Raw genomic sequence first — 21,084 nt, 5'->3', positions numbered from 1 at the left:
TTTGATGCCAGCAACACGTGACAAAGAAGTTTGGAAAGGTGGCAATAAATACTTATATGGAACATCCCACAGGTGTGCAGGCTAATGGGGAACAGGTGTGTGCCATGATTGGGTATAAAAGAAGCTTCCATGAAATGTTAAGTAATTCACAAACAAGGATGGGTTGAGGGTCACCACTTTGTAAGCAAATTGTCGAACAGTTTTAGAACAACATTTCTCAACAAGCTACTGCAAGGAATTTAGGGATTTTACCATCTACAGTCCGTAAAATCATCAAAAGGTTCAGAGAATCTGGAGAAATCACTGCACGTAAGCGATGATATCACGGACCTCTGATCCCTCAGGCGGTACTGCATCAAAAACCGACATCGGCGTGTAAAGGATATCACCACATTGGCTCAGGAGCACTTCATAAAACCACTGTCAGTAACTACAGTTGGTCGCTACATCTGTAAGTTAAAACTCTACTATGCAAAGCGAAAGCCCTTTATCAACCTAGGAACGCCGCCAGCTTCGCTGGGCGCGAGATCATCTAAGATGGACTGATGCAAAGTGGAAAAGTGTTCTGTGGTCTGACGAGTCCACATTTCAAATTATATTTGGAAACTGTGGACGTGGTGTCCTCCGGAACAAAGAGGAGAATAACTATCCGGATTGTTATAGGCGCAAAGTTCAAAAGCCAGCATCTGTGATGGTATGGGGGTGCATTAGTGCCCAAGGCATGGGTAACTTACACATCTGTGAAGGCACCATTAATGCTGAATGGTCCATACAGGTTTTGGAGCAACATATGTTGTCATCCAAGCAATGTTATCACGGACGCCCCTGCTTATTTCAGCAAAACAATGCCAAGCCACGTGTTAGAACAGCGTGGCTTCATAGTGAAAGAGTGAAGGTACTTTCCTGGCCCGCCTGCAGTCCAGACCTGTCTCCCATCAAAAATGTGTGGCGCATTAAAAAATCGTAAACACGACAGCGAAGACCCCGGACTGTTGAACGACTGAAGCTCTACATAAAACAAGAATGGGAAAGAATTCCACTTTCAAAGCTTCAACAATTAGTTTCGTCAGTTCACAAACGTTTTTTGAGTGTTGTTAAAAGAAAAGGTGATGTAACACAGTGGTGAACATGTCCTTTCCCAACTACTTTGGCACGTGTTGCAGCCATAAAAAAATTAAGTTAATTATTATTTGCAAAAAAAAAATAAAGTTAATGAGTTTAAAAATCAAATATCCTGTCTTTGTAGTGCATTCAATTGAATATGGGTTGAAAATTATTTGGAAATCATTGTATTCCGTTTATATTTACATCCAACACAATTTCCCAACTCATATGGACACAGGGTTTGTAGAAAAAATTTATCTTTTTTGAAAATAAATATACTAAATAGTCTTTAGAATTTAGGAAATTTAACAAAATAAAGCCTGTAAAAATTACACAGGAATGTAAAATTTAGTCACTTATTTCAATCAATCAATGTTTAATTATACAGCCCTAAATTACAAGTGTCTCAAAGGGCCGCACAAGCCACAACGACATTCTCGGTTCAGATCCCACATTTTCAAAACTTTTAAGCATCTTCGTCATCTCCCCATAAAATATACCGTTGAAACTCAAAAATGTTGAATATTGTGCATAGATTTGTTTATCCCAGCAAAAGATATAGGCTCAAAACATGCAACTCAAGTTATTTCTCAAGCCTTCCTTTGATATAATGTTTATGGCTTACAGCTTTTGAATGAAAACCGTGAGATGACACATTTTAGAACATTCTGAGTTTGCATGTTCTCCCCGTGAATGCGGGGGTTCCCTCCGGGTACTCCGGCTTCCTCCCACTTCCAAAGACATGCACCTGGGGATAGGTTGATTGACAACACTAAATTGGCCCCAGTGTGTAAATGTGAGTGTGAATGTTGTCTGTCTATCTGTGTTGGCCCTATGATGAATGGCGACTTGTCCAGGGTGTACGCCGCCTTCCGCCCGATTGTAGCTGAGATAGGCACCAGCGCCCCCCGTAACCGCTAAAGGGAATAAGCGGTAGGAAATGGATGGATGGATGGATGGGTCATTAAAGACTGTAAGCCATGATCATCAAAATTGAAACAAACAAAGGCTTGACATATCTCACTTTATATGTAATGAGTTTGTGTCACATATTAGTTTCACATTTGAAGTGGAATTGCTGACTTGAATTGAATTTTACACAATATCGTAATGTTATGAGTTTAACCTGTGTAATGGGAATGACTGAGAAAAAATCTGGTTGGAGGAAAACAAGCAACTTTTCTCTGACTACAAATGAACATTCACCTACCAAAGATCAGAAGCATCTACTAACGGGCGAAAGCCTTTTACCCCAAACTTAGTCACTGCTCAGTAACGTTAGTCTATCCTGTCCTGAGTCATTGTAGTCTTCCCAGCCAGAGTACAAGGAGGAGCCAGAGGCAGATGTGAACCGAAGACAGTTCTTCTAGCCGAGCAACCAATCAGAATCTGTCTTTGGTCATGCTCATCTAAATGAGGAGACAGTCATTTTAGGTATTAGCAGCTTTGACAAGTAGGTAAATGCCGATAACATGATCGGCGCAGTGGCGTGTCTAGATGGTGGCACGTGCCACCCCTAAAATTTGACAGACCACCCCACTCAGAGACCAAACGATTTAAAGAACTGTGGTACGTGCACCACTTGGGCTTCATCTAGTGCTACGCCAAAGATATGCTTATTTCAGGGGTCCCCAAAGTAAGCCCGAGTTTTTTCCCAAATGTACTTAAAAAAAAATAATTAAGAGTTCTGATTGCCACTCTGTCAGCAAGGTCAGCTACATGTACAGATCTCACAGTTCATACCGATGCTGAATCTGCACAGACTCATTATATAACTTTTAATTGGACAACCAAATCAACGTGTGGTCCAATTATTCAAAAACCAACACAGAACATTAGAATATGTGATACAAAAACACATGCCCACTTAGCTATGTGGACATTATAAAAAGTGTGTAATTGTACCACCCCAATTTAAAAATACACCCATTTAATCAATTTAGTAGACCTTATGGGTAATATATGCCCAAACACTCATCACTTGGAATTGTTTGACGTATTTTAGTTGCTTGAGGGACAGCAATAGAAAATGGATGGATGGCTAGATATTTCTGATGGATTACAAAACCTTTTAAGAGGTCACAGATAGGAATGGTTCACATACTTTTAATATTTAATGTTTTATTGATTTTACTCCAAATTGTAGTGGCGGGCAATCTAAAGCCTGGTGTATACATTCGTGTTACGTAACTTGCGTAAGAGATGCTGTCTTCCCCCCCCTGCAACGCGCACATAACCATGTGGCGGGCATTCTTTTTTGATTGATGATGACCGATGAGGAGCAGCCAAGTTCCAGATGTCTGTGGCCCTTCACTAAACCCAAGTAATTTTAGTTACACAATATTTTTTTACACAAGCGTGTTTTAAGTGCCTACCAACACAAAAACGGACAGATTCATCTGTTTTGAACGTTATTTCAGTCCAAGCATCTTTTGTTATTCCACTGTGATTCTAGTTCTACTCAGTCCGGGTCATTCATTTGTTGTGCATCTACTCTTAAAGGCACATTGTGTAATATTTCAAATTATTCTGTTGCCTGCAACGTAAAGAGTGGATTTGAATGAGGACAAAATTTGTTTATATTTAAATAAAGGTTTATGAATGTTACAACTTTACTTTATTAAAGTCCAAAGTGTTCCAAAGTCCGAAGAGGCAACGTGGGTCATCCCTCCAATGGGCTCACCACTCATAGGAGGGGCCATAGAGGTCAGGTGCATTGTGAGCTGGGCGGCAGCCGAAGGCAGGGCACTTGGCGGTCCGATCCTCGGCTACAGAAGCTAGCTCTTGGGACGTGGAACGTCACCTCACTGGGGGGGAAGGAGCCTGAGCTAGTGCGCGAGGTAGAGAAGTTCCGGCTGGATATAGTCGGACTCACCTCGACGCACAGCAAGGGCTCTGGAACCAGTTCTCTCGAGAGGGACTGGACCCTCTTCCACTCTGGCGTTGCCGGCAGTGAGAGGCGACGGGCTGGGGTGGCAATTCTCGTTGCCCCCCGGCTCAAAGCCTGCACGTTTGAGTTCAACCCAGTGGACGAGAGGGTAGCTTCCCTTCGCCTTCGGGTGGGGGGACGGGTCCTGACTGTTGTTTGTGCTTACGCACCAAACAGCAGTTCAGAATACCCACCCTTTTTGGGTACACTCGAGGGAGTACTGGAAAGTGCTCCTCCGGGTGATTCCCTTGTCCTACTGGGAGACTTCAACGCTCATGTTGGCAACGACAGTGAAACCTGGAGAGGCGTGATTGGGAAGAATGGTCGCCCGGATCTAAACCCGAGTGGTGTTTTGTTATTGGACTTTTGTGCTTGTCACGGATTGTCCATAACAAACACCATGTTCAAACATAAGGGTGTCCATATGTGCACTTGGCACCAGGACACCCTAGGCCGCAGTTCCATGATCGACTTTGTAGTTGTGTCATCGGATTTGCGCCCTTATGTTTTGGACACTCGGGTGAAGAGAGGGGCGGAGCTTTCTACCGATCACCACCTGGTGGTGAGTTGGCTGCGATGGTGGGGAAGGATGCCGGACAGACCTGGCAGGCCCAAGCGCATTGTGAGGGTCTGCTGGGAACGTCTGGCAGAGTCTCCTGTCAGAGAGAGTTTCAATTCACACCTCCGGGAGAACTTTGAACATGTCACGAGGGAGGTGCTGGACATTGAGTCCGAGTGGACCATGTTCCGAACCTCTATTGTTGGTGCCTGTCGTGGCGGTAATCCCAGAACCCGTTGGTGGACACCAGCAGTGAGGGATGCCATCAAGCTGAAGAAGGAGTCCTATCGGGTTCTTTTGGCTCATAGGACTCCGGAGGCAGTGGACGGGTACCGACGGGCCAAGCGGTGTGCAGCTTTAGCGGTCGCGGAGGCAAAAACTCGGGCATGGGAAGAGTTCGGGGAAGCCATGGAAAACGACTTACGGACGGCTTCGAAGCGATTCTGGACCACCATACGGCGCCTCAGGAAGGGAAGCAGTGCACTATCAACACCGTGTATGGTGCGGATGGTGTTCTGCTGACTTCGACTGCGGATGTTGTGGATCGGTGGAGGGAATACTTCGAAGACCTCCTCAATCCCACCAACACGTCTTTCTTTGAGGAAGCGGTGCCTGGGGAATCTGTAGTGGACTCTCCTATTTCTGGGGCTGAGGTCGCTGAGGTAGTTAAAAAGCTCCTCGGCGGCAAGGCCCCGGGGGTGGATGAGATCCGCCCGGAGTTCCTTAAGGCTCTGGATGCTGTGGGGCTGTCTTGGTTGACAAGACTCTGCAGCATCGCGTGGACATCGGGGGCGGTACCTCTGGATTGGCAGACCGGGGTGGTGGTCCCTCTCTTTAAGAAGGGGGACCGGAGGGTGTGTTCCAACTATCGTGGGATCACACTCCTCAGCCTTCCCAGTAAGGTTTATTCAGGTGTACTGGAGAGGAGGCTTCGCTGGATAGTCGAACCTCGGATTCAGGAGGAACAGTGTGGTTTTCGTCCTGGTCGTGGAACTGTGGACCAGCTCTATACTCTCGGCAGGGTTCTTGAGGGTGCATGGGAGTTTGCCCAACCAGTCTACATGTGCTTTGTGGACTTGGAGAAGGCATTCGACCGTGTCCCTCGGGAAGTCCTGTGGGGAGTGCTCAGAGAGTATGGGGTATCGGACTGTCTTATTGTGGCAGTCCGCTCCCTGTATGATCAGTGTCAGAGCTTGGTCCGCATTGCTGGCAGTAAGTCGGAGACGTTTCCAGTGAGGGTTGGACTCCGCCAAGGCTGTCCTTTGTCACCGATTCTGTTCATAACTTTTATGGACAGAATTTCTAGGCGCAGCCAAGGCGTTGAGGGGTTCCGGTTTGGTGGCCACGGGATTAGGTCTCTGCTTTATGCAGATGATGTAGTCCTGATGGCTTCATCTGGCCGGGATCTTCAGCTCTCACTGGATCGGTTCACAGCCGAGTGTGAAGCGACCGGAATGAGAATCAGCACCTCCAAGTCCGAGTCCATGGTTCTCGCCCGGAAAAGGGTGGAGTGCCATCTCCGGGTTGGGGAGGAGACCATGCCCCAAGTGGAGGAGTTCAAGTACCTAGGAGTCTTGTTCACGAGTGGGGGAAGAGTGGATCGTGAGATCGACAGGCGGGTCGGTGCGGCGTCTTCAGTAATGCGGACGTTGTATCGATCCGTTGTGGTGAAGAAGGAGCTGAGCCGGAAGGCAAAGCTCTCAATTTACCGGTCGATCTACGTTCCCATCCTCACCTCTGGTCATGAGCTTTGGGTCATGACCGAAAGGATAAGATCACGGGTACAAGCGGCCAAAATGAGTTTCCTCCGCCGTGTGGCGGGGCTCTCCCTTACAGATAGGGTGAGAAGCTCTGCCATCCGGGAGGAGCTCAACGTAAAGCCGCTGCTCCTCCACATCGAGAGGAGCCAGATGAAGTGGTTCGGGCATCTGGTCAGAATGCCACCCGAACGCCTCCCTAGGGATGTGTTTAGGGCACGTCCAGCTGGTAGGAGGCCACGGGGAAGACCCAGGACACGTTGGGAAGACTATGTCTCCCGGCTGGCCTGGGAACGCCTCGGGATCCCCCGGGAAGAGCTAGACGAAGTGGCTGGAGATAGGGAAGTCTGGGCTTCCCTGCTTAGGCTGCTACCCCCGCGACCCGACCTCGGATAATGGATGATGGATGGATGGATGGATGAAGTCCAAAGTGGGCACTTCAATTCCAGTCGTGCGGCCTTATTTTGCACATATTGAATATTTTTCCTCGGACCGCATGACCAAATCACGTTGGATCAATAATCGACGTAAGATACAATGACTGTGAAACTTGATTGATTGTAATATCAGTAATAAAATAGGCACATTTTCTAACAACAGAAACAGTCCTGTCCATTTTAGACACTATGTTGTTGATATGACAAGACCAATTCCACTGACTGTTTTATGAGTGCAACCCCTGCAGAACTAGGTTCCACCCCTGTGCATGCTCCAGTCCTAGTCGATCCTTGGAACTGCCTGGTTGTCTCCCAAACACCAACTCCGCTGCTGTCCGGATCCCCCGACCCAACATCAACAGGGCAGGGGTGCCGCTTGAGAAATTTTGAACCGTGGAACTGAAGCACTAGCGGAATATGTTAGTCCTGGTCCCGCTGATATGTGGCGGTGAGGATGGCAAGTTGCTTCTGCATGGTGCCGTTAAATCGCTTTAATAGTCCATCACTCTTTAGGTGCAAGGGGGTCGTGTGTGTCCTTTGAATATTCAGTCTTACGTACAGGGCAAGATACCAAGTGGGCATCCGTCCTTAGTTCAACGTCGAGGTGAGGTTGAAATTACGTTGCGACGTCACTCAACCATCCATCCATCCATTTTCTACCGCTTATTCCCTTTTGGGGTGGCGGGGGGGCGCTGGCGCCTATCTCAGCTACAATCGGGCGGAAGGCGGGGTACACCCTGGACAAGTCGCCACCTCATCGCAGGGCCAACACAGATAGACAGACAACATTCACTCTCACATTCACACACTAGGGCCAATTTAGTGTTGCCAATCAACCTATCCCCAGGTGCAGGAAGCCGGAGTACCCGGAGGGAACCCACGCATTCACGGGGAGAACATGCAAACTCCACACAGGAAGATCCTGAGGCTGGATTTGATCCCAGGACTGCAGGACCTTCGTATTGTGAGGCAGACGCACTAACCCCTCTGCCACCGTGAAGCCCTCACTCAACCATATCCCGACCAAATCACAACCAACTGACCCCACCACACCATATGTTGCAAATCTGGTTTGTTTTCATCATTGGGGGACATCGTCTTTTCAACGTCGTTTCAACGTGTACAATTCAACTTGCCAAACATTCTGCGCGCATCGGCCATTTGCGACAGTTTTCAACGAAACCGCTGCTTGATGGTAGCGTGAACTAAAAGCCAAGCTTGTGCGCATGCGTGCTGAAGTACTTCCTTTCCAGTCCAGCAAGCAAGACTGAGAGCGAAAATTTGAATTGGAAATTGAACTATTTCACTGCAGAGCAAACCATCGACGTCCATAAAAATTCAGGTTTGTACCTTGAGATAATACTGCTTATTTATATCGATATCATTTTGGCCCTTTCACAAGAGGGTTGCAGGAAAACGTTTATTTTGACTGTATAAACTGGACCTGAGCAAACTTTTTTTTTCTCCCCGAGCAGACAACAATTTTTTTCCCCACCTGCCCAAAAGCAAACAATTGTTTTTCCAGGCTAACACAAAACAAACAATGTTTTTTTTGGTTCTGTACCCATTGTCTTTTACAGCCGCGCCAGTCACTGTATTAATTTACTTCCTCTTGATTTTGATCTTCAAAACACCCGTCTGGAGGGCAGTTGGGTTTTTCTGGCTCATTTTAATGTTTATTTAAAATGTTGCCAGTTTATTTTAAGTACAGGTACTTTTTAATTAGTTTGACTTGTTAGCAAGGCTTTGTCTCAAAAGGCAAGTCCACGGGTCGCCCATAAAAGGATCCATGTAATATTAAATGCTATGATCTTTACTTATTTTTTTATTTTACTGATAAGGCCAGTACTGCTATTACAAGAGCTTTTGTCAAGTATTGAAACTTTCAAATGGTTTCACTATTGACCTGTTGGCCAACATGTATACTAAAATATATGACAATAAAATATCCAGACAGATTTTGTTGAAAGATGTTTTATGATTGACAATAAAAGACTACACGGAGCGCAGAAATTTTGGGGGGGTACAAAGTTTTTTCTCTGGCACAAGAAGGCGACCAACTTTTCTTTTTTTTATATATACGTCAGGAGAACAAACTATTTATTTTTCAGTTTTTGCTAAACAATCTCTTTTTTTTCCCCCGAAAAAACATACCCTCCCCCACGTTTCATCTGGTCCGCCCCTAAGTCTATGTACATGTACCACTATCGGTAATTGAAAAGCAGAACGTTAATGCAAGGCAATGTACCAATGATTTCAGTTTATGCATATGGAACGACACAGTACACTTGCTATGACACATATGATACCAAAAAGGATAATTTTTTCATAAAACTGTCCTTCCATGTGCAGAAATTGGAGACAGTGGAGGAACTACTCGACCTTGACGAGTTGATAAAAACTCAACCAAGCAAGAAAGATTTGCTGGTAAGTAATTATAACATTATAATTGTGTAGCGGTTTTTACATCGGAAATATTATTGTATTTAGATAGAAATTTCAGGTTATGAAATCGTGTAGATAAAACACGTGTAAATAAAACAGGCCATATACTTGAATATATATGTATGTGTTTGCCAGCCCCTTCCCCCAGTTTATGCTAAACACATTCTCTTGTATATTTGCAGACAGCCAGGCTCTCAAAGATTGGTGGATATGACTTAAAGAGCTGTTTAAGCACCATCATGGACAGGTATTTTCCTCTTTCTCTTTATATATATTAAAAATAGGCGATGTAAGACCCAATTTCTAATCTATGAGTGCTAGATCGGGAATTATAATAATGCAAAATTCCGTACTTTTTGGCCTGCATGTATGACTTGCGTGTTCAATTTCAGGCTCATGACAAATGAATTAATGTCCAATCTGAACATGAAGGGGAGAAGGGGAAAAAATAGCTTTGCCGAGACGAAGCTGCTCAATTTAGTCACAGGTGAGTTTGTGTGTGTTTAATAATTACATTAACTTGATTGGGGTAAATCACATGCACCCTTAATTAATTTGTATTCTTTTTGCCTGTTTGCAGCTAGTGTCTTGGATACCCAGAAGGGGACCGAAACAATGGTCCATGATGCCATAAAAAATAAACTGAAATATGCCCCTGGACGGAAGGGAGGAATAGGATGGGCATCACAGGCTAAATAAATAATTATATCGATTGACATTCTCCATTTTCTTTGTACCTAGTTTTAATTTTGCATTAACAGGATTCAGCCTGGAGCTATATATGCACTATGTTTTGTTGTCTTTAATTATATTTATGTATTGGTTGATATTACGTTGATAATTGGTTGGTTGATCTTAGGTTGAAACTGAAAGTTGAATCAACGTTGAAACATTGACGTAGATTCTACGTCGGTATTTAATCATTGATCCAACTTTCATTTTCAACCCAAATCCAACGTTATTTCAACACGGGAAAGTAACGTTGTTTCAACGTTGATTAAACGTCTCTGTTAGGTAGAAACTGAAAGTTGAATCAACGTTGAAACATTGACGTTGATTCAACGTCGGTATTTAAACGTTGATCGAACTTTCATTTTCAACCGAAATCCAACGTTATTTCAACACGGGAAAGTAACGTTGTTTCAACGTTGATTAAACGTCTCTGTTAGGTAGAAACTGAAAGTTGAATCAACGTTGAAACATTGACGTTGATTCAACGTCGGTATTTAAACGTTGATCCCACTTTCATTTTCAACCCAAATCCAACGTTATTTCAACACGGGAAAGTAACGTTGTTTCAACGTTGATTAAATGTCTCTGTTAGGTAGAAACTGAAAGTTGAATCAACGTTGAAACATTGACGCTGATTCAACGTCGGTATTTAAACGTTGATCCCACTTTCATTTTCAACCCAAATCCAACGTTATTTTAACACGGGAAAGTAACGTTGTTTCAACGTTGATTAAACGTCTCTGTTAGGTAGAAACTGAAAGTTGAAACATTGACGTTGATTCAACGTCGGTATTTAAACGTTGATCCCACTTTCATTTTCAACCCAAATCCAACGTTATTTCAACACGGGAAAGTAACGTTGTTTCAACGTTGATTAAACGTCTCTGTTAGGTAGAAAATGAAAGTTGAATCAACGTTGAAACATTGACGTTGATTCAACGTCTGTATTTAAACGTTGATCCAACTTTCATTTTCAACCCAAATCGAACGTTGTTTCAACACGTGAAAGTAACGTTGTTTCAACGTTAATTAAACGTCTCTGTGCCCACTGGGTATCTGCAGACCCGAAGCGGCTGAACATGCCTTCCAAAAGAGCATCAACCATCGTCTCAGCTTCTTGGTCCGGCGGTGCGTACGCTTCCGGCCATTTGGTAAAATAATCCATCGTGGACAGCACATACTTTTCCACAGCTACCCTTTCCATGGACGCTCAAATGCCCTGCTACTAAAGCGGTGCGTGTGACCGGTCCTTGGGTCCCTTGTAGGCTGCGGACTCACAACACCGACAAAATACCTCCACATTCCGATGGTGCTGACCTCAGTAGAATCCTTGGCGCAACCAGCTGGCTGTCTTTGTGCTACCAAATACTTGAGCGGGTGCCACCGTTACACGCTCTAAGGACCGTGTCCCTCAAAGTCCTTGGCACCACCAAGTGCCATCTGGTGGTGCCATGCTGCAGTACGTCGTCCATTATGCAAAGCACATCAAACTCCACAGGCCGTTGGTGCAGACCAACACTCCCTTCACTCCTTCCCTGACTGCTCTTCTACCACTCTGGACCCATTGTTGCACTGGTTTGAGATCGCTGATCTCCTCTTTTTGTGCCACCCATTCTGCAGCGTCCACAGCCTCCAAGGTGCAGCATAAAGGTCCAACAGTGGTTTCATCCCCGCTCAGGTCCTTCTCTCTGACGTCTCGTTGGTCGCAGTGGATGCAGCCGTCAACAGCACGCAGGCGCATTCAATATATTTTAGTTAACCAGGTAAAAACTCATTGAGATTAAAACCTATTTTCCAAGGGTGACCTGGCCAAGAGGGAAGCAAAAACAAAGTTACATAAATACATATAAAAAAACAGAAAACAGAAGCAGTCAATCACCACATTTAAAAATAAATTACTTACATATATTGACATAAAAACAATGTATAAAATGTTTCAGTAAAAACATGTACAATGCCCAAGAGAAACAGTTTATTATTCTTTTAAAATGGCCTGAAATTCCCCCAAAGTGATCAGCTCGGGTGACCTCTGATCCTTCTGTCAGTTATTTCATGACCATGGAGCAGCATATCTGAAAGCCTTTTTTCAACATTTGTGTTGCCTCTATGAACAAACAATCTAAGTATGTCCTGCGATCTTACGCTGTAGCGACTTCAGTCTCTATACGTAACAGATCACAAATAAGGTGGAACCAGACCAAGAAATTATTTATTTATAAAACACAACCATCGATAACATCTGCGTACTAATAAAGATGGACAGTTTGGCTTTGCATATAGAGTGCAATGGTGGATAAGGTTGCCACAACCAGTAATAAAACATAAGGCACAGTGATTTACGGTATCCATCCCATCCATTTTCTACCGCTTATTCCCTTTTTTGGGGTCACGGGGGCGCTGGCGCCTATCTCAGCTACAATCGGGCGGAAGGCGGTGTACACCCTGGACAAGTTGCCACCTCATCGCAGGGCCATCACAGATAGACAGACAACATGCACACTCTTATTCACACACTAGGGCCAATTTAGTGTTGCCAATCAACCTATCCCCAGGTGCATGTCTTTGGAAGTGGGAGGAAGCCGGAGTACCCGGAGGGAACCCACGCATTCACAGGGAGAACATGCAAACTCCACATAGTGGAGTTCCCAAGCCTGGGATTGAACCCAGGACTGCAGGACCTTCGTATTGTGAGGCAGACGCACTAACCCCTCTGGCACCGTGAAACGTATTTACAGTATCCATTTTTTTCAAATCAAAGTCATAAAAATCAAGTCTCCATAATCTAGAAAAGGCAAAAATGTGGTCAGGATGAAGCATTTCCTAACTTGTAGTAAACATGTAACTTGTTTTTGAAGAAAAATCCCAATTTAATTTTAATTTTAGCCACAAGTTCTTCAATGTGAGATTAAAAAAAGACGAGTTCTCATCTATGACAATCCCTAAGTACTTATATGTCGTGACCATTTAAAGTTCAACCTTAAGAGCAGTTGATATTTTTGGGGTGCTTAATAGCAGTTGTTTACCATTTGAATATAACACCACCTTAGATTGTTGTGCAATAAACACCAGTCTCAGCTGAGTCAGCTGGGATTGAACAAAATCAAAAGCTAATAGCAGGAGTTCAAAGGATCGCACAACAGTGGGTGATGAACAATATATGACCGTATCATCTGCATGAAAATGCAACGCAGGATCTGAAAGATTGTCACTGAGATTATTTACATAAATGGATAACAACAAAGGACCCAATATGGAACCCTGCGGTACTCCATTTAATACAGGGAGGAAAGACAAAGAGGATCAAGCAAACTGGACACATTGGGTTGTATCGGACAGGTAATTAGAAAACCACTTTACAGCATGCTGTAATAGGCCAATCCTGTGCAGTCTGTCTGCCAGAATGATGAGGTCGACATTTATCAAACGCTTTTGCCAGGTCAATAAATAGAGCTGGAGAATGTTTTTTGCAATCCAATGCTTCAATGATTTCATTCGCAATTTTGATAGTAACAGTTATGTTGCTATGTCTGATTGATGTTCAGAAAGTCGACTATAAGAGTCTAAGAATTCTTTAAGTTGTTCACTGACATACTTTTCAATAACTTTAGCTAGGACGCATAACTTAGAGATGGGAAGATCCGTCAATGAGCGAGGACATTGTCCAAGTACACAGACCACTCCTGTTATCAAGCACTGTGTCCATCAGCCGCTCAAATGTCCCTGGTGCGTTGCAGAGCTCATGACCTTGAACATATGTGGTCCCAAGTGGTGCGGAACGCTGTCTTTGGACGCGACTCAGGTGTGAGTGGAACCTGCCTGTATCCACTGCGCAGGTCAAGCGATAAGAACCACAAGGATCCCAACACCATGGCCAAAGCCTCATCGACCCGTGGAAGTGGGTAGCAATCCTTTCTAGTCACTTTGCTCAGCGGCCTGTAGTCAACACAGAACCAAGGTCTGGGGATGTTCTTCCTGGCAACCATGACCACGCCAGACACCCACAAGCTTTTAGGAGGCTCTATAATTCCTGCCTCGAGCGTGGTGTGGACCTTTCTATCCGTCGCCTCCTGCTGGATTATAGGGAGGCGACGGGGGCACACCTTGACTGTCTTTGCCAGTGTCAATGTGGTGTTTGACCAGGTGGGTAAGACCCACCTCATTTTCTTTGGGGGCGAAAATGTTGTTTAAGTCCCACAGCACGCGACACAACCGCCTGTGCTGCTCCCCCTCTCGGCCAACGCAGGTCTTTTCCCAGATGGAGCGGACCGCTACTGTGCGACCCTCCCTCTGACGTTGCTGGGTTGGCGCTACTGTTGTGGATGGGCCAGATGACTTCGCCCCCCCACACCCCCCACACCCCCCCCCCCCACACACACACACTTTGGACTTGACTCTTTAAGGCGGGTGGACTCTGAGGTTGCCTAACATTCTCTCTCCACAATGCAGTCAGGCGGTGAGTTGAAACCGAAGCACTTCTGACACCAATGTAATGCCCCGTAGTGGAGAAAGAGAGACACAGACGGAGATGCACTCTCAGTTGCTTTATTGACAAGTGGTAACCATCAGTATATACAAAAATACATAAACATACACAAGCGGCTGTTAGCCACAACTCACACTGACACACTCTTATACCAACTGTCAAACTCTCGTGCAAACCACTCTTCGCTCTTGCACACATCACACACACACAACAGCACCACTCCTTAAAAGCATAACACACATATAACATATATTATTATAGTCATTGCCTGCTGTGTGTTCAAATGTTTCAGCATATTGCTCATATGTCCTCCTTTTGATGAAATAGCAAACATGCAATTATTGCAAGTAGTGCTGTTGCAACCTATTCTTGTGAAATATAGCATTTTTCAGCCTAGGTGTGAAGTTCCTGTCTGTCATTGCTGCCCGCAGTAATAATTAAGGGAATTGTTTGAAAACTGGCAAGCAATTCCAGAGGATTTATACACTTGGAGCTAGTTCTTAACAATAACCATAGATAATGTTGATGTCAGGTTCAAACACTGATGACATCTATTAATCAGACAAGAAGCAAGGAACCAAGCAGAGACAGAATTCAATAGGGCTCATGAGGAGAATGCTGGCACTGAACACTTAGTCAAAGTCTCGTCCTACGCTCTAAGGTCCAGCTCCCGCGTCCCTCTTTTTATTCAGAGTTCCATAGTCCACATCACTGAGGATGCCTCAAAAAGGAGTGGTCACATAAATTATGCAAACCAGGTCCAGGACGCACAGTTCGTGACAGAATGTGATTTCGCCTTGTCCCCGCTTCGTCTGCGTGTTGTCATCTTATCTTCGTTGAGGTCCTTGAAGTCTCTGTCTCGTCTGCGTGCTGTCATCCCATCCCTGCCGGGGTCCCTGGAGTCCTTGGCTTCCAGCAGGCCAAAACAATGATAACATCTGTGGCTGAGACCACCCCTCAGACAAGAAGTTTTGTCCTTGCATAGATTAGAAAAAAGTCTAACTTGAGCACAATAGCTAATAACTAAAGAAACAGACTTTAAGCATACTAAAGTTCGTGTGATAATATATATATATTTATTCTAACAGTTGACCAGCTTCCAGCTTCTTTCTGACCGTCCCTTCAGGATGTCCCGTTTTTTTGCAAAATTTCTACTGTACTTGGTTAGAGGAACCACAATAGACGGTAGCGTAAATGAATATTGTTTTTTATCTAATCATTGCATGTGCACAATAACACGGATGTGCAAGATGCAGCGAGATAAAAACTACTAGGGGCAGTTTTTTTATGTTGTTATTTTATTGATCTGAGAGTGTTCAGTTGTACTGGTGAATATGTATACTGTTTAGGAAGTTGGTGCTGGTTGGTCCTCTGTGGTCATGTGGCAGGAACTCACAGTGAATAACGCGATTAACATCAGCAGTCATGGACCTCTTCTGGCACACCTCATATACATGACAATGTCCTCAGCACTATCTGATGTGACATATAAAAATACTTGTTGGACAGTTCCAGAAAAGTAATATTTTACACTGGGAATATTAACAGGTCCACATTGTTTCCGCTTTACTCGGCTAGGTGAAAGGGGCTTATATATTTCCATTTGTAAAACTGGCAAGATATGTGCTAAAATGTCAGCGCTCTGAAGTTTCCTGCCTTAGACCACTTTTCCTTGCCTTTGTTGCCAAAGAACTAACTTGTACAGATCCTGTCTGTGTGAGAGGAACATGATCCTGCAGGATCTTGTCCGTGCTTAAAAAGGCCATATTCACCTCTTTTAATGCTCAACTAAATTTGACTTTCATACTTTGCTTAACTCCTGTTTGTTGATTCCAATGGGAGATAATCAAACAAATTCCAGCTCAGTGAACTTGACATTTTCTCCTTCTTAAGCAACAACATTATAAAGAACATTGCTTCAATTCATTTCGCAAATCCCTTGATAATCAGTTTTAAACTGTAGGTATGGAGGCTTACAATAACAATAAATAGAATTCCATTTAACAATTATGTTAACAAACATGAGTATACAGACGCTCTCGTACTTAAAGGTGCTGGACATTAGTTAATAAAACAATTATTATCTCACTGTCAATCATCATGTTGTTATTTGGAAGCTCTGAGGTCTTTGACCACAGTCTATTGACTGAAAGCCATAAAGGAGTCTTTTTAATCAAAAAGTTGAACAAGAAACGAAACAGTTGAGGACATTGAGATCAAGAACACAGCCTTCACACTGATTTCATCGTCATTCGTGTGGGCCGGCGCAGTCAGCACTTTACTCCCCATAAGGCCACTGACGAAAACCGCTTACTGAGGTTCCACACAGTGCTGAGTCACTCCCTCCTTGCAAGGAAATGAGAAGAAAACCCACTCTCAACTCCTCCTCTCCCGTGGCTACAACAACTGGCATAGCAGTCGTCATCCTGACCTCTGAACCCCCCAAAAGACTGTGTGACTCAGCTACCAGTGGAGTCTGTGAAAGTCTATGCAGGCTTTTCCGGGAACAAATTGCAAGATTTATATATAACTTGGTCAGATTGCAGGATAGTGGCCACATTGCTCGAAGAAACATCCGAAGTACACAGAAGTGTCATCTCAAAAAGAAAAATACATAATTTAAATCTTCTATTAACTAATAAGGCCCTCATTAGAGCGCAAAATTATGCCAGAAGGAATGGCTGTGGTCTACATATCAACACAAAAGATTCCTGGCAAAAAATATGATTTTATTCCCATTGTTATGTGTATAAATGTGAATGTTTATCGATTAAGAAAAATTATATGTCTCAAGGGGGTTTATGAAATAGTCAAAAACTATTCACAACAAACAAAAGACCAGATGTGAGGTTCTGTTGACACTATGCGCCGTTTGTGGGTCATGCAGCAAACAGTCTTTGATTATAGGTTTGTGATTGTTTGATTACTGTGTACTCTGTGTAGACTCCAACCTGTCAATTGTGGTTGACCAATCGATCTTTGGTCAATACTTTGTTGATCCATCTCTGGCAGCAATTACAGCCTCAAGGCCTTTTGAATACAAAACCACGAGCTTGGCACACCTACCTTTGGGCAGTTTCGCCCATTCCTCTTTGCGGCACTTCTCAAGCTCCATCAGATTGGAGGGGAAGCGTTGTTTTTCATATATAGTACATATGGGCTTGTTACTACAAGCTACATGTAGCAAAGCTATGTAACATAACTACATTTCCCAGTAGCTTGGCGGTAGCTTCACTATTTTTTGAACGAGAAGTGATTCTTTTAGCTTAGCTCTTTTTAGACTAATATAGCAAGGTAGCGTAGATCAAAGCTACACGCTACAAAGAGAGAAACAGGATGCAAATCCACATAAAAAATACGAAGAAAATACATCCATACATACATAGAAATTCCTTGATGATTGGTTGGTGTTCGTATGATGAGTCACAGTTGGCTAAGGTTAGAGTGAAACATTACGGACTGGCCAATCACAGGCAAGATAAGGCGCGTCATCGAAACCAGGAAGCAAAATCAGAACACACACGCACTCATGTCACATGACGACAAGGAAGTCGGAGACAGAGGGACACTTCAAGCTGACCACTCCAAAATAAAAACATACTTTGAAAATGGCAGAGGAATTTGCTCACAAATATTAGATTTTTCCTTTAGTAATGAAAACGACATCCAGGAAACCCACAATAATGTGTGTCCTTGGCCATATTTTCACAAATGTATGCGTTTGGAGAAAACAATGCCCAAATCCTTATTTTTTACTTTGTAAACTAAAATCATAACTGCTCTCTTCATCTAAGACGGCCAACAAAAATTTAGCAATACACATTAAGGTGAGTTGAGTTCATGAACACTTTTACTGCACGTAACCATTACCAACTGTTCCCAAACAAGACAGAAGTCATTGTCTTTTTTGTTTAGATATAGATATTGTTTTATTTATTTTTTTGCTGTAGGTAGAGAAAAATAATAACATTACAGGGGTGGGCCAAAGAAAAGGCAAACTAAAAAAAATACATACAGCGTGGTGTGGGAACCCTTAGAGACAGTTGTAGGGTGTCCCCAGCTAAGTGCCCATCCATCCATCCAGTTTGTACCGCTTGTCTCATTTTGGGGGTGCGGGGGGTGCTTGACCCTATCTCAGCTGCATTCGGGCGGTAGGCGGGTTACACCCTGGACAAGTCGCCACCTCATCACAGGGCCAACACAGATAGACAGACAACATTCACATTCACACACTAGGGCCCATTTAGTGTTGCCAATCAACCTATCCCCAGGTGCATGTCTTTGGAGGTGGGAGGAAGCCAGAGTATCTGGAGGGAACTCACGCAGTCACGGAGAGAACATGCAAACTCCACAAAGAAAGATCCAGAGCGCAGGATTGAACCCAGGACTACAAAGGACCTTTGTATTGTGAGGCACATGCACTAACCCCTGTTTCAGCGTATCATTAACTATCAACCCAGCTAAATGACTGATAGTTAATAGATGCATATGGGTCCATACAAATAAATGCCGTCAAATGGGGGTCTGTAGCTTAATGCATGTCATACTGGGGGTCTTGTGTATATATGTACAAACCCCGTTTCCATATGAGGTGGGAAATTGTGTTAGATGTAAATATAAACGGAATACACTACAAAGACAACATATTTGATGTTCAAACTCATAAACTTTGTTTTTTTTTGCAAATAATAATTACCTTAGAATTTCATGGCTGCAACACGTGCCAAAGTAGTTGGGAAAGGACATGTTCACCACTGTGTTACATCAACTTTTCTTTTAACAACACTCAATAAACATTAGGGAACTCAGGAAACTAATTGTTGAAGCTTTAAAAGTGGAATTCTTTCCCATTCTTGTTTTATGTATAGCTTCAGTCGTTCAACAGTCCGGGGTCTCCGCTGTCCTATTTTAGGCTTCGTAATGTGCCACACATTTTCGATGGGAGACAGGTCGGGACTGCAGGCAGGCCACGAAACTACCCGCACTCTTTTTTTTACGAAGTCACGCTGTTGTAACACTTGTCTTGCTGAAATAAGCAGGGGCGTCCATGATAACGTTGCTTGGATGACAAATATGTTGCTCCAAAACCTGTATGGATCTATCAGCATTAATGGCGCCTTCACAGATGTGTAAGTTAGCCATGCCTTGGGCACTAATACACCCCCATACCATCACAGATGCTGGCTTTTGAACTTTGCGCACAAAGCAATCCGAATAATTATTTTCTTCTTTGTTCTGAAAGGACATCACGTCCTCTGTTTCCAAATATAATTTGAATTGTGGACTCGTCAGACCACAGAACACCTTTCCACTTTGCATCAGTCCATCTTAAGTGAACTCGGGCCCAGCAAACCGGTGGGTTTCAGGATATTGTTGATAAATGGGTTTGACTTTGCATAGTAGAGTTTTAACTTGCACTTACAGATGTAACGACCAACTGTAGTTACTGACAGTGGTTTTATGACATGTTCCTTAGCCCATGTAGTGATATCCTTTACACACTGATGTCGGTTTTTGATGCAGTACCGCCTGAAGGATCAAAAGTACGTAATATCATCGCTTACGTGCAGTGATTTCCTCCAGTTTCTCTGAACTTTTTGATGATTTTACTCCCTAAAACCCTCACCCCATCCTTGTTTGTGAATTACTTAGCATTTGATGGAAGCTGCTTTTATACCCAATCATGGCACCCAACTGTTCCCAATTAGCCTACACACCTGTGGGATGTTCTATATAAGTGTTTGATGGGCATTTCTCAACTTTATCAGTATTTATTGCCACCTTTCCCAACTTCTTTGTCACGTGTTGCTGGCATCAAATTCTAAAGTTAATGATTATTTGCAAAAAATAAAATGTTTATCAGTTTGAACATCAAATATGTTGTCTTTGTAGCATTATCAACTGACTATTGGTTGAAAATTATTTGCAAATCATTGTATTCCGTTTATATTTAAATATAACACAATTTCCCAACTCATATGGAAACGGGGTTTATATATATATATATATATATATATATATCAAAGTTACATATATATATATATATATATATATATATATATGTAACTTTGACGTAGCAAGCTGCTTTTGCCCTAAATCTTGTAGTGTAACTTGCTTCAATCCTTAGCTACGTTAAATCAAGAGTAACTTGTTGCCTATCTTACTACATTTTCAAAGTAGCTTGCCCATCACTACATATTTGTATGTATATACATATATATATATATATATATATATATATATATATATATATAATCTCAGGGCAATTAATCGATCACAACTGGACTGTTTGGTTTGTCTTAGAAGACGTTCACTTCTCTTTCAAGTCGGCTTCGTCAGATCATGCTCACAGACTTGGATTGGTCAGACGTAGTCATAGACTTAGATTGGTCCGATATCGTTTAGCGTCTAGTGCCGAAACCCCAAGTATTTATATTCCAATACCAGGAGGGTGTGCCTACGTGGGCAAGGATGGTTTCACCCTATTGTAGTGAGAAAAACAACCGTTGCGATACAAACGAGCATCCTACTGTCAATGCCAACGACAGTTGCTGAAGTGTAATTTCCTCTTGTGAGCATTGAGGTATGGTTTGGCAGAATGATCGCTGTGGATCGACCACTAACCGCCCAAAATATTT

Source organism: Nerophis ophidion, linkage group LG03 (genome assembly GCF_033978795.1).
Source record: "Nerophis ophidion isolate RoL-2023_Sa linkage group LG03, RoL_Noph_v1.0, whole genome shotgun sequence".
NCBI classification, from domain to species: Eukaryota; Metazoa; Chordata; class Actinopteri; order Syngnathiformes; family Syngnathidae; genus Nerophis; species Nerophis ophidion.
Note: the sequence above shows the minus strand (reverse complement) of the source record.